The following is a 16,568-nucleotide window of genomic DNA, read 5'->3' as shown; positions in this document are numbered from 1 at the left end:
GGAAAAAGGAGCCTCTGGCTGGTCTGTAATGTGTGAGTCATCCAGAATCATCAGAGGACACAGGCTCGGGGCTCTGCTCTGGGTCTCTTTCTGGGGCTGAGAGGCCCTGTCTGGGTGAGATTGGGATCCCTAATTAAGGATATTAAATCTTCTGCCAAAGTAAGCATTTGAGAACTAGAAGTGGGCCTGAGTGAGGGAGGTTTAACAGGCACTGATTTAGCTGATTTGGCTGCTTTAGCCCTAGCAAAAGCCTTAATAGACATGGCTGCAGGAGACCTAGCAGCACCACGTGCTGGGGTAGAGATATCCAAGGGGATGGTGTCTGATAGATCAGTAGGAACCACAGTTGTAGGCAAAATTTCTGAGGCTGATTCAGATAAGGTAGCAGGAGCCTCAGTAGTAGTCATGGATTCGGCTGAAGATTGACCAGTTTTCGGTTTCGCCGAAACCGAGACACTCATGGCTTGCTTAACCGTGGTTTCTGTCGGTCTTTTCTTTTTTTAACAATTTGGGTAGTCGGAGGATCCGGCGGCATAATGTAAATCTGAGCGAAAAACTGTTCAGCAAACTCCGACTGGCGCCTAAGCGTTAATGGGTTGAAGGAAGCACGGGCGAACAGGCTGCTACGTGTGGTCTGGGCCTAAGCAAGGCAAACAGTAAGAGTGGAAATCTTTATGAGGTATTTGTTTCCCACAAGTTAAACAGTTATTGACTTTTTCTGACATCGGCTGAGGCAAGAAAGAGTCCCCATAGCTTTTAGAAGTCTTCAAGTAGTATTCGTAGTAATCTCTGGATCTGACCGACCGGCACTTGCGAACAGCTTCTGCTTCAAGAAAGACTGAGGAAAATGGCGTCGGCTGATGCCTTTATACCCGAAGACCAGCAGAGATGACGTCGGGTGAAGTGCGACATCAGCCGAAGCCGGACCCAGACTTTGGAATCCGGCCGACCGAAGGGCTGCCTGACGACAGGACAACCCATTTGTTATGACTGCAGATGCATCCATGAAGGACATCTCTATTTTCCACACAGTCAGAAATCAACATCATTTTCTGTTTAAGCCCATGACATGCTGCTGATATTTAAGCATATGAAATTGACAGTTTAAAGCCCTGATTGCCAAGGTTGCAGACATGTAAACCTTCTTACCCCATCTATCCAGCGTCATGGAGTCTATCAGAAGGGGTAGGATTTTTAGCAGTAGAAGCCTTAATGCCCTTGGAACCCTTAGAAATGGCTTCAGGGTCAGCAGTAGGGTTTTTAAAAAGGAGTTTGTGGGAGTCAGGAACCCTGTAATATCTGTCTGGATTACTAGGAGCCAGAGGCAGGGAATCAGGAGCCATGCTAGATTCTGAGAAAACATCAACAACAATGTCTAGAACAGGAGGTATAGCCAGAGGCCTATGCTGAGGAAGAAGGAAATCCCTAAGCCTCTTTTTAGATTCTGAGAAATCCTGACTCTTCCAGTGAAAGTGTTCCCTTAAGGCATGCAAAGTTTCTCCAAAAGAAAAATCCTCAGGAGAAGCAGAAGGGATGGAATCTTCTGCATCAGAGTCCTCATAAGGTGGAATAGATAATTCCTGATCAGAAGAGGAATCAGAAGAAATAGAAACCTGATCTGATGATTCATAGTCAGTGCCTTGCCTAGGCCTCTTAGCAGGAGGGGGATGGGAACCCCTGATCAAGGTAATTAAATCCTCACCCATTTTGATCATTTGTTTTTTAGGCATAGGGGCCTATGCACGTGGCCCAAGCGTCGTTTTTTTAAGCACAGAAGTTGATTTTGGCCTAGGTTTTGAAGATGGCATCGGTTTAATATACAAATCTTTAGGCCGGAAAAAGTAGTTTTGTACCTACCATAAATGTTGATGTTCGAGTGTACACCCTGCTGCAGTCATCACACTTGGGTTATCCTGTCGTCAGGCGGTCCCGCAGTCGGACGGAATTCCAAATTCTTGGTCCGGCGTTAGTTGCTGTCACTTCTTCCCTGACGTCAGTGCGCCAGGGGTATATATAATGCATCCGACGCCATCTTCTTCAGTTTTTCTTGCCCCAGATGTCAGGTGCCCCCAAAAAGGTGGTCAGTAATTTTTTTGCACAATCACAAAATCCCTCCAGCTATAAGCAAATACATCAGGAAGGTATTGTATAGATTTAGCCAGTTAGATCAGAGGGGATGGAGGGAGGGTAACCTGGACTGCTGCAGGGTGTACACTCGAACATCTACATTTATGGTAGGTACAAAACTGTACTATGTTCGTGTTACCCTGCTGCAGTCATCACACTTAGGTAGAATCCCAAAGCTATGGATGGGTGGAGGAGTTAAGAGGGTTAGAGGAGGCTAGAAGGCCCTGCAGAACTGCAGTGACGAAGCCAGCCCTAGTCTTAGAGTAAAGTGGCAAGTGATCATGTTTGGTAAAAGTGTGTACTGAACTCCAAGTTGCAGCTTCCAAGATCTCCTTGGTTGGTACCCCCTGAGGAAGGCTGTAGATGTAGCTGTTGCCCTGGTAGAGTGGGGCCTAATGGTAGTAGGAACTGGTTTTCCATAATGGGTACAGCAAAAATGAATGCAATGTCCTATCCATTTGGAAATGGTTCGTTTTGATATAGCCTTCCCTTGTGAAGCTGGAACATAGGATACAAAGAGCTGGTCAGATTTTCTGAAAGCCTTAGTTTTATCCAAGTAGTAGCGAAGTTGCCTGTGAATGTCCAAGGAATGCAGGAATCTTTCTCCTTTGTTCTGTGGGTTTGGGAAGAAGGTGGGTAAGTGAATTGTTTGATTTAAAGACACACTGGAAACCACCTTAGGCATGAAGGAAGGATTAGTTCGTAGAGAAACTCTGTCTTGATGGAAAATGAGAAAAGGTTCCACTGCCATTAGTGCCTGCAACTCTGAGACTCTTCTAGCTGAAGTTATTGCTAGCAGCAGGGCAGTCTTCCATGATAGGAATTGTAGATCTGCACAGAAAGCTGGTTCAAAGGGAGGTAGCGTAAGTTTTTCCAGAACAAAATTGAGGTCCCATGTTGGTGTAGGTGCTCTCCTGGGGGGCCTAATGTTTTTTGCCCCTCTGAGGAACTGCCTTAGAAATGGATGCGAAAATAGGGGTGGTTCTGTGTTGTAGTGGGCTGAAATAGCTGATGCATGGCTTTTAATGGAAGAAAAAGAAAGTCCTTTGTGCAACATCTCAGTTAAATACTGTAGAATCTGAGGCAGGTGAGGCTGAAGTGTGCTTTGGTCTTTAGTTTGGTTCCAAGCACAAAACCCTTTCCATTTGTCCGCATAGGCCTTCCTGGTGCTGGGCCTCCTAGCTTCCAGAATAAAGTACAGTTTTGTACCTACCATAAATGTAGATGTTCGAGTGCTAATACAGCTGCAGTAATAACATATGGGTTCTCTGCAATTCCAAAGTCTTGGTCCGGCGTCGGTTGTTGTCGCTTCTTTTCCTGATGTCAGTGAGGCAGGAGTATATAAGACACAGCCGATGCCATTTTCTTCAGTCTTTCTTGCCCCAGATGTCAGGTGCCCCCAGTAGGAAGGCAATACATAAATTATATTTATATACATGCAATGCAATGTAATCAAAAAACAGTAGTTGCAAGCAAATATACCATAGAAGGATAACCCAAACAGTTTGTATGAAGAGGAGTTAGGTCCTAAACCTTTACCAGGAGGGGAAGGAGGGAGGGGAAATCTGTACTGCAGCTGTATTAGCACTCAAACATCTACATTTATGGTAGGTACAAAACTGTACTATGTTCATCGTGCATACAGCTGCAGTAATAACATATGGGTAGAATCCCAAAGCTACGCACAGGGTGGTAGGCACTAGGTAAAACTGGGATGAGCCAGAATGCCCTGCTACATAGCAGTAGCAAAGCCTGCTCTGGTTTTGGAATATAAAGGCAGGTGGTAGTGTCTTGTGAAGGTATGTACAGAACTCCAAGTGGCTGCCTCCAAAATATCTTTGGTAGGAACTCCTCTGAGGAAGGCTGTAGAGGTAGCTGTGGCCCTGGTGGAGTGGGATCTGATGCCCGTAGGGACAGATTTTCCATGATAGGAGTAACAAAACTGTATGCAGTGGCCTATCCATTTTGAAATTGTCTGTTTGGTCACTGGCTTCCCTTGAGCTCCTACAGCATAGGACACAAAAAGTTGTTCTGATTTCCTAAAAGGCTTTGTTCTATCCAAATAATAATGTAGCTGTCTATGGATGTCTAAAGAGTGTAGCAGCCTTTCCCCTTTGTTTTGAGGATTGGGGTAAAAGGTAGGCAAGTGTATGGCTTGATTTAAAGCTACCCTGGATACCACTTTAGGCATAAATGATGGGTTGGTTCGAAGGGAAAACCTGACCTGATGGAAGATGAGAAAGGGCTGCACAGCCATTAGGGCTTGTAGTTCCAAAACCCTACGAGCTGAGGTAATGGCCAGAAGGAAGGCTGTTTTCCAGGACAAATGTTGCAAATCTGTTGAGGCAGCTGGTTCAAAGGGAGGCAATGTTAATTTTTCTAGAATATAATTAAGATCCCAGGCTGGCACTGGTTGTTTCCCTGGTGGTCTTATATTCTTAGCCCCTCTGAGGAACTGTCTTAAGAGTGGGTGAGAGAATAAGGGTGGATCCGTGTTGAATTCTGCAGAAATGGCTGAGGCATGGATTTTTATGGAGGAAAATGAAAGTCCACTGTTCAGCAGCTCAGCTACATACTGTAATACCTGTGGCAAATTTAGTTTTGTAGGGTCCTGGCCTTTTTTCTCATTCCAAGAGCAAAACCATTTCCATTTTGCTGAGTAAGTCTTTCTAGTAGATGGCCATCTGGCCTCCAAAATGACATCCTGTACCTCTTTGGGGAGTAAGGTCTGTTGAGGTGTTAAGGAATTTTCCATGCAGCGAGATTGAGTGTTTTCAGCTGACTGAAGAGTTTTGTAGTTGTGCTGAGTCAGCAGAAGAGGCATTAGGGGTAGGGACCAGGGAGGAGTGTGTGTTAGGCTCCTCAGGAGTGGGTACCAGTGTTGTCTTGGCCAGTCTGGAGCAATCAGTATCATCTTTGTTCTCTCTGTTCTTGCTTTCAAGAGCACCTTGGGCAGAAGAGGCAGAGGTGGGAAAGCGTACACTGTCCATGCTGTCCAACTGAATGAAAGGGCGTCCACTCTCCAGGCCTTTGGATGAGAGGTCCTTGAACAAAACTTTTCCAATTGATGATTCCTGTGGGAGGCGAAGAGATCTATGTCTGGCCTCCCCCACGCTTGGATTATCTCTGTAAACACTTGAGGATGCAATCTCCATTCGTGTGGGTCTGTCATATTTCTGCTTAGATTGTCTGCCAGCGTGTTTTCCAAACCTGGCAAATACTGTGCTTGAAGTTCGATTTGCCATTCCAGAGCCAAGTTCCAAAGTGTCATGGCTAGTCTGCACAGGGGGTATGAATGTGTTCCTCCTTGTTTGTTTATGTACCACATAACTGTGGTGTTGTCTGTTCTTATCAATAATTGTCCTGGATGCAGGAGGTCCTTGAAAGCTGTAATTGCATTTATTACTGCTAGCATTTCTTTTTGATCGATGTGAAGGTGCTTTTCCTTTTGGGACCATTTGCCCTGAATGCACCTGTCTGTCATGTGCGCCCCCCAGGCGTAATCTGAGGCGTCTGTTGTGATGACTTGATTTGCTTGAGGCTTGCAGAATGGGAGACCTGTGTTTGTTTGACATGCTTGAGCCCACCATAGAAATTCCTTTTGCAAACATGGAATTATTGGTATTATTGTTTCCAAACTGTGGCTGTGCTGAGACCATAGATTTTTTAGGTACCATTGAAGTTTCCTCATATGCAACTTTGCACATGGGATTAAAAGAATGCAAGATGCCATGAAGCCCAGAGCCTGCAGGATTTTCCTTGCAGTAAGCCTGGTACAATTTGCTAGCATTTTGAAGTACTGAGTTAGTTGCCTCTGCTTTTCTGTCGTAAGATAGGCCATCTGGGTGTTTGTGTCCAAGTTGGCACCCAGGAAAGTTGTTTTCTGAGCTGGTGTTAGCCTGGATTTCTCTTTGTTGATTGTGTATCCCAGAGCATTCAGTAACCGTGTTGCATAAGCCAGATGTTCCAAAAGTATGTGCTTGCTGTCCGCTTGGATCAGGCAGTCGTCCAAATAAGGGTAAATTTGTATCCCTTGAAGTCTGCAGTAGGCCATTACTGATGCCAGGCATTTCGTGAATACTCTGGGCGCAGCAGATAAGCCAAAGGGCAATGCAGAGAATTGATAGTGAATTGAACCTGCAAGAAATCTGAGGTATCTTCTGCAGCTTTGTCTGATTGGGACATGCAGGCATGCCTCCTTGAGGTCCAATGTTACCAGCCAAAACCCCTTGCCCAGCATGGGAAGAAGCTGCTGTAATGTGAGCATTTTGAATTTTGGTACAAGTAAGAATGTGTTTAGGATGGATAAGTCCAAAATGGGTCTCCAGTCGGTTCCTTTCCTTGGTACCAGAAATAGCCTGGAATAAAACCCTTGACCTTGTTCGTGAGTAGGTACCTCTTGAATAGCTTTCATGTCTATGAGCTTTGAAATTTGTAGTTGTGCCTCTGCCCTTTAATTGTGTGGCAGGTTTGGCATGCCTCTCATTTTTGGAAGAGTGTGAAAATGAAATATGTAGCCTCTGTTTATAACGTCCAGGATCCATTTGTCTGTTGTGACCATATGCCAATTTCTTGCAAATAATGCCAGCTTTCCTCCCAAGGGTGCTGCCAGCTGAGACTTGCTTGGCATGGAAAGGAGGAAGTCATTGGGTTTCTTTCCTGTATTGCTGTGCACCATTTTCACCACCTCTTGGTGCTGGAGCTTGCCATTGCCTGCCTCTATAAGATCCTTGTGATTGACCTCTGCCCCTTGTGCGCCTATATCTTCCGCTTTGGGGCCTGTCCGTGGCTGGAAAGGACCAGTTTTTAGAAGGCCAATTTCTGCTAAAATGTGGTGGCTGAACCTGTAGAAAAGCTTTGACAGTTTGCATAGATTTGGATTTTTCTTCCATTTTCCGTAGTATCTCCTCAGCATTAGTACCAAATAGCACATCCTTTTGTAAAGGAGCATCTAGTAACTTAGCTTTCACATGATCAGGCAAGATTTGTTCCCTAAGCCATGCATGCCTACGAATGACTGATCCTGTAACTGCAGCTCTACTTGAGGCCTCTAGGGCATCATCACCACATTGTAAGGTGTGTTTACCCACTTGTTCTGCACTATGCATCATATCCTGCAACTCCTTCAAATCTGGCTGTTCAGGTTGAGACATTTTATTTCTTAATTGTGATAACAGAAACTGCTGATATTTAAGCATATGAAACTGACAATTTAAGGCCCTCATGGCTAGGGTGGCCGAGGTATATACCTTTTTCCCCCACCTTTCTAAGGATCTTGACTCTCTTTCGGAAGGAAGTGGATTCTTAGCAGTAGAGGCCTTCATTCCCTTGGGGCCTTGAGAAATGGTTTCAGGGTCAGCATTATGGCTTTTGAAAAGAAATTGGCGAGAGTTAGGAACTCTGTAGTACCTATCAGGCTTGACTGGGGCAGGAGGCAGGGAATCCGGGTTAAGGCAAGCCTCCGAATAAACATCATCAAGTACATCCAAGACAGGAGGTATCGCCAGAGGTCTGTGTTGAGGTAACAAAAGAAATTCCCTCAGTCTTTTCTTGGAATCAGAAAAGTCTTGGCCTTCCCAATGGAAGTGTTCCCTCAAAGTGTGCAAGGTTTCCCCAAAAGAATAATCCTCAGGGGGAGATACTGAAGGAATGGATTGCTCTGCATCAGAATCTTCAAAAGGGGAGTAAGATTGCTCTTCTACATCAGAGTGTTCTCAAAAAATGGAGCCCTGATCAGAAGAGGGAGAATCTTCCTCCACTCTGGGCCTCTTGTCAGGAGGGGGTTGGGAACCTCTGATAAGAGTAATTAAATCCTCAGCCATTTTAAGCATCTGTTTTTTAGGCATGGGGCTTGTGGATGGGCCCTGAGCAACAGGCCTCTTGGGAAGCCTGGCTGATTTGGACTTAGTAAAGGCCTTAATGTAACAGGAAGATGAGGGTCTAAAGACACCATGGGTGGAAGTGGACCTGTCCACATTAGGAGACTCAACGCTCACAGTGGCTTCGGTGGTTGTAGTCTGGGTATGGGCCGAGGTACCTGCGGTCTCGGGTACAGAAGACCCCGCCAAGGAGGTGTCGGTAGTCAGGGACTGCATAGGCATCTCGCTGAGAACCGGACCACGTGCAGGCGGTTTTGGCATGGTGCCGGTGGAGACCGCGGACCTCGCATGTCGGTCCTTGTCTTTGCGTTTTTTGGACAAAACGGGAGTCGGAGTCTCCGACGACATTTTATAATCAAATGCTTTACCAAATAAATGTTGGGCGAACTCCGCCCGACGCTTGATAGTGCGTTTATTGAAAGTAGCACAAAAGCGACAGCCGGAGACGTCATGGTCTGGGCCTAAACAAGGTATGCAAAGGGAATGGAAATCCTTATGCGGTATTTGCTTCCCACAAGAAATACAATTGTTAACTTTTTCTGACATCGGTCTGAGGCAAGAAAAGTTTCCCCAACGGGGTACTTAGCTTTAATGAAGACTTCGGTTTCCAAATTTTTCGTAAATTCAGGAGCTGGCCAACCGGCACTTGCGAACTGCTTCTGCTTCGGGCACCGTGTGGCAAAAAAGACTGAAGAAAATGGCCATCGGCTGTGTCTTATATACTCCTGCCTCACTGACGTCAGGAAAAGAAGCGACAACAACCGACGCCGGACCAAGACTTTGGAATTCGGCCGACCGAGGGACCGCCTGACGGCAGAGAACCCATATGTTATTACTGCAGCTGTATGCACGATGAACATCATCCATAACTGCTTGGGAAAGAGGAGCTGGCTGGATGCTTAGGTGATTTTCCATGCAGCCAGATTTAAGGTTTTTAGCTGGCTGTGAAGAATCTGATTGTTTTGCTGTGTGAGTAAATGTGCAGTTTGTGGTAAAATCCAAGGCGGGCCCTAGGCCATATTCCTCAAAAGTGGGTACCAGTGCTGGCGTGGCCAGTCTGGGGCTATGAGTATCAGTCGTGGTCTTTTCTTTCTGACTTTCAGAAGCACCTTTGTGAGGAGAGGCAATGGAGGAAAGGCATATACTGTCAGGTTTTTCCAGCTGAATGAGAGTGTGTCCACTTTCCAAGCTTGAAGTGTCCTTGTACAAAATTTTGTCAGTTGATAGTTTTGAGGACTGGGAAACAGGTCTATGTCTGGAAGGCCCCATTTTTGAGTTATCATTGCAATTACTTGTGGATCCAGTTTCCACTCGTGGGGATCCATGATGTTTCTGCTGAGGTCGTCTGCCAATGTGTTCTTTTGTCCTGGCAGGAATTGAGCTTGTAAGTGAACTTGGTAAGCCAGAGCTGTGTTCCACAAGGTTATTGCTTGCCTGCATAGAGGGTAGGAGTGTGTGCCCCCTTGTTTCTTTATGTACCACATGACTGTGGTGCTGTCCGTCCTTATTATAAATTGTCCTGGATGTAATAGATTCTTGAAGGCTGTCAGAGCATTCTGTACAGCTAGCATCTCTTTTTGATTGATGTGCAGATTCCTTTGATCTGCAGACCATACGCCTTGAATGCACTGTCCTGTCATGTGTGCCCCCAGGCGTAGTCCGATGCATCTGTTGTCATAGTTTGCCTGGCTGGGGGCAAGGTGAAAGGCTGACCCTTGTTGAGGTGACATGCCAGTGACCACCATAGAAACTCCTGCTGTAGGCAGGGAATGAGAGATATCATTGTGTCCAAGCGGTGGCTGTGTTGAGACCATACGCTTTTTAGGTACCACTGTAATTTCCTCACATGCAGCTTTGCAAATGGTAGTAGTAGTAGTATGCAAGATGCCATGAAGCCCAAGGCCAGCAGAATTTTTCTTGCAGGTAGTTGGGTCTTTGTTGCCATTGTTTTGAAATATTGAGTCAGTTGTTGCTTGTCTGGTGTCAGATAAGCCTTCTGGGCTGTTGTATTCAAGCTAGCACCCAGGAATGTCATTTTGTGAGGGTACTAGTTTTTATTTCTTTTCGTTTACTGTGTACCCCAGGCAACTTAGAAGATGTTTTACAAAAGCCAGATGTTGTAAGAGAATGTCCTTGCTTTCTGCTTGGATGAGGCAGTCGTCCAGGTATGGGTATATTTGAATTCCTCTTTGTCTGCAGTATGCAATTAACTGGTGCCAGGCATTTTGTGAAGACTCTGGGTGCAGTAGATAAGCCAAAGGGCAGTGCAGAGAATTGGTAATGGGTTGAACCTGCAATGAAAAGTACAGTTTTGTACCTACCATAAATGTAGATGTCCGATAGGTATGCATCTGCAGTCATAACATATGGGTTGTCCTAACTCAGGCAGCCCTTCGGTCGGCCAGATTCCAAAGTCTGGGTCTGGCCTCGGCTGATGTCGCACTTTCCCCGACGTCATAGCTTCTGGGGTATAAAGGCATCAGCCGACACCATTTTCCTCAGTGTTTCTTGCCCCAGATGCCAGGTGCCCTCTAGGAAGGCTAAATTTGGAAAAATGTTGAATGTTCCAAACAGTAGCAAAATATATATATATATATATATATATATATATACATATATACAAAACAAACAAATACACCATAACAGATTCCCCCAGCTAGCTGAAAGAGGGGTAAGCACCCTAGGAATACCACAGAGGGGAAGGAGGATGGGTAATCCTGACTGCAGATGCATACCTATCGGACATCTACATTTATGGTAGGTACAAAACTGTACTATGTCCTTCAAGGATGCATCTGCAGTCATAAAGTACAGTTTTGTACCTACCATAAATGTAGATGTCCGAACTGGATAGCATCTGCAGTCATAACAACTGGGTTGTCCTGTCGTCAGGCAGCCCTTCAGTCGGCCGGATTCCAAAGTCCGGGTCCGGCTTCGGCTGATGTCGCACTTCACCCGACGTCATCTCTGTTGGTCTTCGGGTATAAAGGTATCAGCCGACGCCATTTTCCTCAGTGTTTCTTGCCCCAGATGCCAGTAGCCCTCTTGGAGGCTAAAATTTGGATAGATGCCAATGTTTCCAAAAGATAGAGGTAAACACAAAAATAAGCATGTATGTACATATATACAAACAAATACACCATAAAGACTCCCCACCAGCTAGCTATTAGGAGGGTAAACACCCTAGGAGTACCACAGAGGGAAGGAGGGAGGGTAATCCTGACTGCAGATGCTATCCAGTTCGGACATCTACATTTATGGTAGGTACAAAACTGTACTATGTCCTTCATGGATGCATCTGCAGTCATAACAACTGGGTAGAATACCATAGCCAACTAGGGGAGGAGGATAAAACTAGATTATGGTGTGTTTAGGATCCCTTGCAGTACAGCAGTGGCAAACCCTGCTCGGGATCTGGAATAAAGAGGCAAATTATAATGCTTGGCAAATGTATGCACGGAGGTCCAAGTAGCCGCCTCAATAATGTCTTTGGTTGCCACTCCTCGTAAGAAGGCTGTGGTAGTGGCTGTTGCCCTTGTAGAATGAGGTCTTATGTTCTGTGGAATTGGTTTTCCATGGAAGGAGTAACAGAATCGTATGCAATTTCCTATCCATTTGGAGATTGTCTGTTTGGAAATAGCTTTTCCTTCCCTTCCTGTTGCATAGGCTACAAAAAGTTGGTCAGTCTTTCTGCTACTTTTTGTTCTGTCCAAGTAGTAGCGTAGCTGTCTATGTACATCCAAGGTATGCAGTATTCTTTCCTTCTGTTTTGTGGGTTGGGAAAGAAGGTAGGTAGGTGGATTGCCTGGTTTAAAGACACTCTGGATACTACCTTAGGCATAAATGTAGGATTAGTCCTCATGGACACTATCTTGGTGGAAGATTAGGAAGGGTTGCACTGCCATTAAGGCCTGTAGTTCTGAAACCCTCCTTGCTGAAGTAATTGCCAGTAGGAAAGCAGTTTTCCATGACAGGTGTTGTAGGTCTGCTGTTGCTGCTGGTTCAAAGGGTGATAGTGTCAACTTTTCCAGCACAAAGTTTAAGTCCCAAGCTGGTAATGGTGGTTTCCTTGGAGGTTTTACATTCTTGATTCCTCTGAGGAACTGCCTGAGCAAAGGGTGCGAAAAAACAGGTGGATCAAAGCTGTATTCTGCTGAAATAGCTGATGCATGTATCTTGATGGAGGAGTAGGACAGGCCTGAATGAAGAAGTTCGGCCAGATACTCCAGAATGTTAGGCATATCTGTTTGACACATCTTTTCCTCTTTCAGTACTCCAAATGACAAACCTTTTCCATTTCCCAGCATAGTTCCTTCTTGTTGAAGGTCTGCGTGCTTCAAGAATAATGTCTAACTCTTTGTGAAAGTTCTGGGTTAGCTGCTGCTATGTGATGTTCCATGCAGTCAGTTGCAACGTTTTTAGGTTTGGATGTATGATGCTGTAGTTGTTCTGAGTTAACATCAAAGGCATCAGGAGTATTGGCCACATATTGTTCGAGACATGCTCCTCAGCAGTGGGTACCAGTGTTGTCTTGGCCAGTTTGGAGCTATCAGGATTATCCTTGGCGTTCTTCCTTGATTTTTAGTAATACTTTGTGTATCAAGGAAGAGGTGGGAATGCATATGCTGTTAGGCCTTTCCAGCTGAAGGAGAGCGAATCCACTTTCCATGCTAGTGGGTGGAATGTCCTTGTGCAAAATTTTTTGAGCTGGTGATTGAGAGGTGATGCGAATAGATCTATCTGAGGCATTCCCCATTTCTTTGAGATGGTCCTGAAGATGCCCGGGTGCAGCTTCCATTCGTGGGCATCCGATGTGGTTCTGCTTAATATGTCTGCTAGAGTATTTTCTTTTCCCGGTACAAATATTGCCTGTAACTGGATGTTGTAGCTGAGTGCCAGGTTCCACAGCTCCAAAGTCATTCTGCATAGGGGGTATGAATGAGTGCCTCCCTGTTTGTTGATGTACCACATGACTGTGGTGTTGTCTGTCCTTATCATCAACTGGCCTTCTTTGAGAAATGGTCTGAATTTTTGGATTGCCAGTTTTACTGCCAGCATTTCTTTTAGGTTGATGTGCAGGTGAAGTTGATCCTGTGTCCACAATCCTTGCATGCATTTGTCCAGCATGTGGGCCCCCCATCCTAGGTCTGAAGCGTCTGTTGTGATGGTCTGGCTTGCTTGACATCTGCGAAAGGGTAGCCCTGGGTTTGACTGGCATGCCTGAGCCCACCATAGGAACTCCTGTTTTAAGCATGGAATTAGTGGGATTTCTGTTTCTAGGCTGTGTCTGTGTTGGGACCATAAATTCTTTAGGTACCACTGTAGTTTCTCATATGCAATCTGGCAAGTGGGACCAAGATTATGCATGATGCCATGAAGCCCAAGGCCTGCAGTACTTTTCTTGCTGTTAACTTGTTCAGTTTTGTTAGTGCCAAGAAGTAAAGAGGGAGTTCTTTTTGTTTTTCTGTAGTTAGGAATGCCATTTGTTTTACTGTGTCCAATTCCGCCAAGAATGTCCTTGTTTGGGATGGTATCAGCCTTGACTTTTGTAAATTGACTGTGTATCCCAGTGCTTGTAGCAAGTAAATGACCCTTTGTAAATCTGTTGTCAGCTTGCTTTTGTTGTCCCCTTGTAGCAGGCAGTCGTCCAGGTATGGGTAAATTTGAATTCCCTGTAGTCTACAATGGGCGATTACTGATGCCAGGCATTTTGTGAATACTCTGGGCGCAGTAGATAAGCCAAAGGGCAATGCTGAGAATTGATAGTGCTCTGATCCTGCAAGAAATCTGAGGTATCTTCTGCAGATTGGTCGAATGGGGACGTGCAGGTATGCCTCCTTGAGATCTAGAGTTACCAGCCAACACTCCTTGCCCCGCATGGGAAGAAGTTGCTGTAGGGTCAGCATTTTGAACTTTGGGACAATGATGTATGTATTTAAGGTGGACAGGTCGAGAATTGGTCTCCAACTTTTTTCCTTTCTTGGAACTAAATAGTCTGGAGTAGAACCCCTTTCCTTGCTCTGCTGTTGGTACTCTTTCCACAGCTCTCATGTTTACTAACTGTATTATCTGTTGTAGAGCCTCTGTTTTTTGATTTGGAGGTAGATTTGGCATTCCTCTTTTGACTGGTAAAGTGTGGAAGTGGAACCGGTAACCTTGATCTATGGTTTGTAAAATCCACTTGTCTTTTGTTATATAGTGCCAGTTCTTTGAAAATAAGGTTAACTTTCCGCCCAGAGGAGCTGCTATTTGTTCCCTGGTAGGCGGATTTAGGGTTAAGTCACTGTGGTTGTGTTGATGTAGTGGCAGTGGTTGTATCTGTGCCTCTGTTGTTACCTTGCCACTGTCGTCCTCTGTAGGCACCTCCTCTGGATTGGTTTCTGCCTCTGGAACGTCTATTCCTGCCCCTTTGAGATCTTGTGGAGTCAGGAAAGGACCAATTTTTGGCAGGCCAGTTCCTGCTAAACCTTGGGGGTTGAACCTGCAAGAAATCTTTAACTGTTTGAACAGATTTTGCCTTTTCTTCCATTTTCTTCATAACCTGCTGGGCAGGTGTACCAAACAAACTTGTCTTATCCATAGGAGCATCTAGCAACTTTGCTTTTACATGATCCGGTAAAGCTTGCTCCTTTAGCCATGCATTCCTTCTTATCACTGTGCCAGTCATGGCTGATCTAAATGAAGCCTCCAGTGCATCATAGCCACATTTTAAGGAATGGTTACTAACCTGTTGTATGTTATTTACCATTTCTAATACATATTTCTTATCAAGAGATTCATCAGTGGTTAGCTTTTTAGTTAACTGATCAAGCATAAACTCTTGGTATTGTATCATGTGAAATTGACAGTTTAAGGCTCTAGCTGTGAGAGTAGCTGAAGTGTAGACCTTTTTGCCCCATCTGTCTAATGACCTTGCTTCCCTTCCAGAAGGAATAGGGTTTTTAGCTATGGTCGCGGCTACTGCCTTGGGACCCTGGGATATAGTTTCGGGGTCGGCAAGTGGGGCCTTGTAAAGGTGGTGATGAGTGTCTGGCACCCTGTAAAATCTGTCTGGTTTGGCAGGGGCTGGAGGTAAAGAATCTGGTGCGGAGCAGACATCATTGAAAGCATCATCCACCACAGAGAGAACAGGAGGTATAGCTAAGGGCCTGTGCTGTGGAAGATGCAGAAAGGTCCTAAGTCTATTTCTGGAGTCTGAAAAATGCTGTTGCTGCCATTGGAACTGCTCTCATGGCATGTAAGGTTTCCCCAAAGGAGAATTCTTCTGGTGGGGAAGCAGCTGGAATGGATTCTTCAGCATCAGAGTCTTCAAAATTGGAGAAAGGAGCCTCTGGCTGGTCAGTTATGTCTGATTCATCTGCAGAATCATCAGATGACACTGGCTCAGGGGGCTCTGCCCTAGGTCTCTTCTCTGGGGGCTGAGAGGCCCTGTCTGGATGAGATTGAGATCCTCTAATTAATGAAATCAAATCTTCTGCCAGAGTAAGCATTTGAGAACTAGAGGAGGGCCTAGTTGTAGGGGGTTTAACAGGCACTGGTTTAGTAGTCTTGGCTGCTTTAGCCCTGGCGAAGGCCTTAATGGACATGGCTGCTGGAGGCCTAGCAGCACCACGTGCTGGGGTAGAGACATCCAAGGGAATGGTGTCTGATAAGTCAGTGGCAACCACCGTAGTGGTTAAAATTTCTGAGGCCGATTCAAGAGTGGTAGCAGGGGCCTCAGTTGTAGAGATAGATTCAGCTGTACTTTGATCAGTTTTCTTGGTTTCGTCCGAAACCGAGACACTCGCGGTTTGCTTAGCCATGGTTTCGGCCGAAACCGCGAGTGTCGGTCTTTATCTTTTTTGGCAGAATGGGAAGTCGGAGGATCCGACGGCATAATGTACAAAATCAGAACCAAAAACTGTTCAGCAAACTCCGACCGACGCCTAAGCCGCTCGTCGGTTGAAAGAAGCACAGGCCGAACAGGCTGCTGGGCTGGGCCTAAACAAGACAGACAATAAGAGTGGAAATCCTTATCAGGTATTTCTTTCCCACAGGTTAAACAATTATTAACTTTTTCTGACATCGGCTGAGTCAATAAAGAGTCCCCAACGGGTACTTAGCTTTAGAAGTCTTGGTAGTATTCGTAGAAGTAATCTCTGGATCCGACCGACCGGCACTTGCGAACAGCTTCTGCTTCACGCCACGCGCAAGAAAGACTGAGGAAAATGGCGTCGGCTGATGCCTTTATACCCGAAGACCAACAGAGATGACGTCGGGTGAAGTGCGACATCAGCCGAAGCCGGACCCGGACTTTGGAATCCGGCCGACTGAAGGGCTGCCTGACGACAGGACAACCCAGTTGTTATGACTGCAGAAGCATCCATGAAGGACATCATATGGGTAGAATACCATAGCCAAACTGGGGGAGGAGGTACTAAGATAAGGATGGTGTAGTTAAGATCCCCTGTAAAACTGCAGTTGCAAAGCCTGCTCGGGATCTGGAGTATAAAGGAAGATTGTAATGCTTGGCAAATGTATGCATGGAGCTCCAAGTAGCAGCTTCTAAAATGTCCTTGGTAG

The sequence above is a fragment of the Protopterus annectens genome, chromosome 1.part0 (assembly GCF_019279795.1).
Source record: "Protopterus annectens isolate FY-2018-M chromosome 1.part0, PAN1.0, whole genome shotgun sequence".
Taxonomy (NCBI): Eukaryota; Metazoa; Chordata; order Ceratodontiformes; family Protopteridae; genus Protopterus; species Protopterus annectens.
This window is presented reverse-complemented; position numbering follows the sequence as displayed.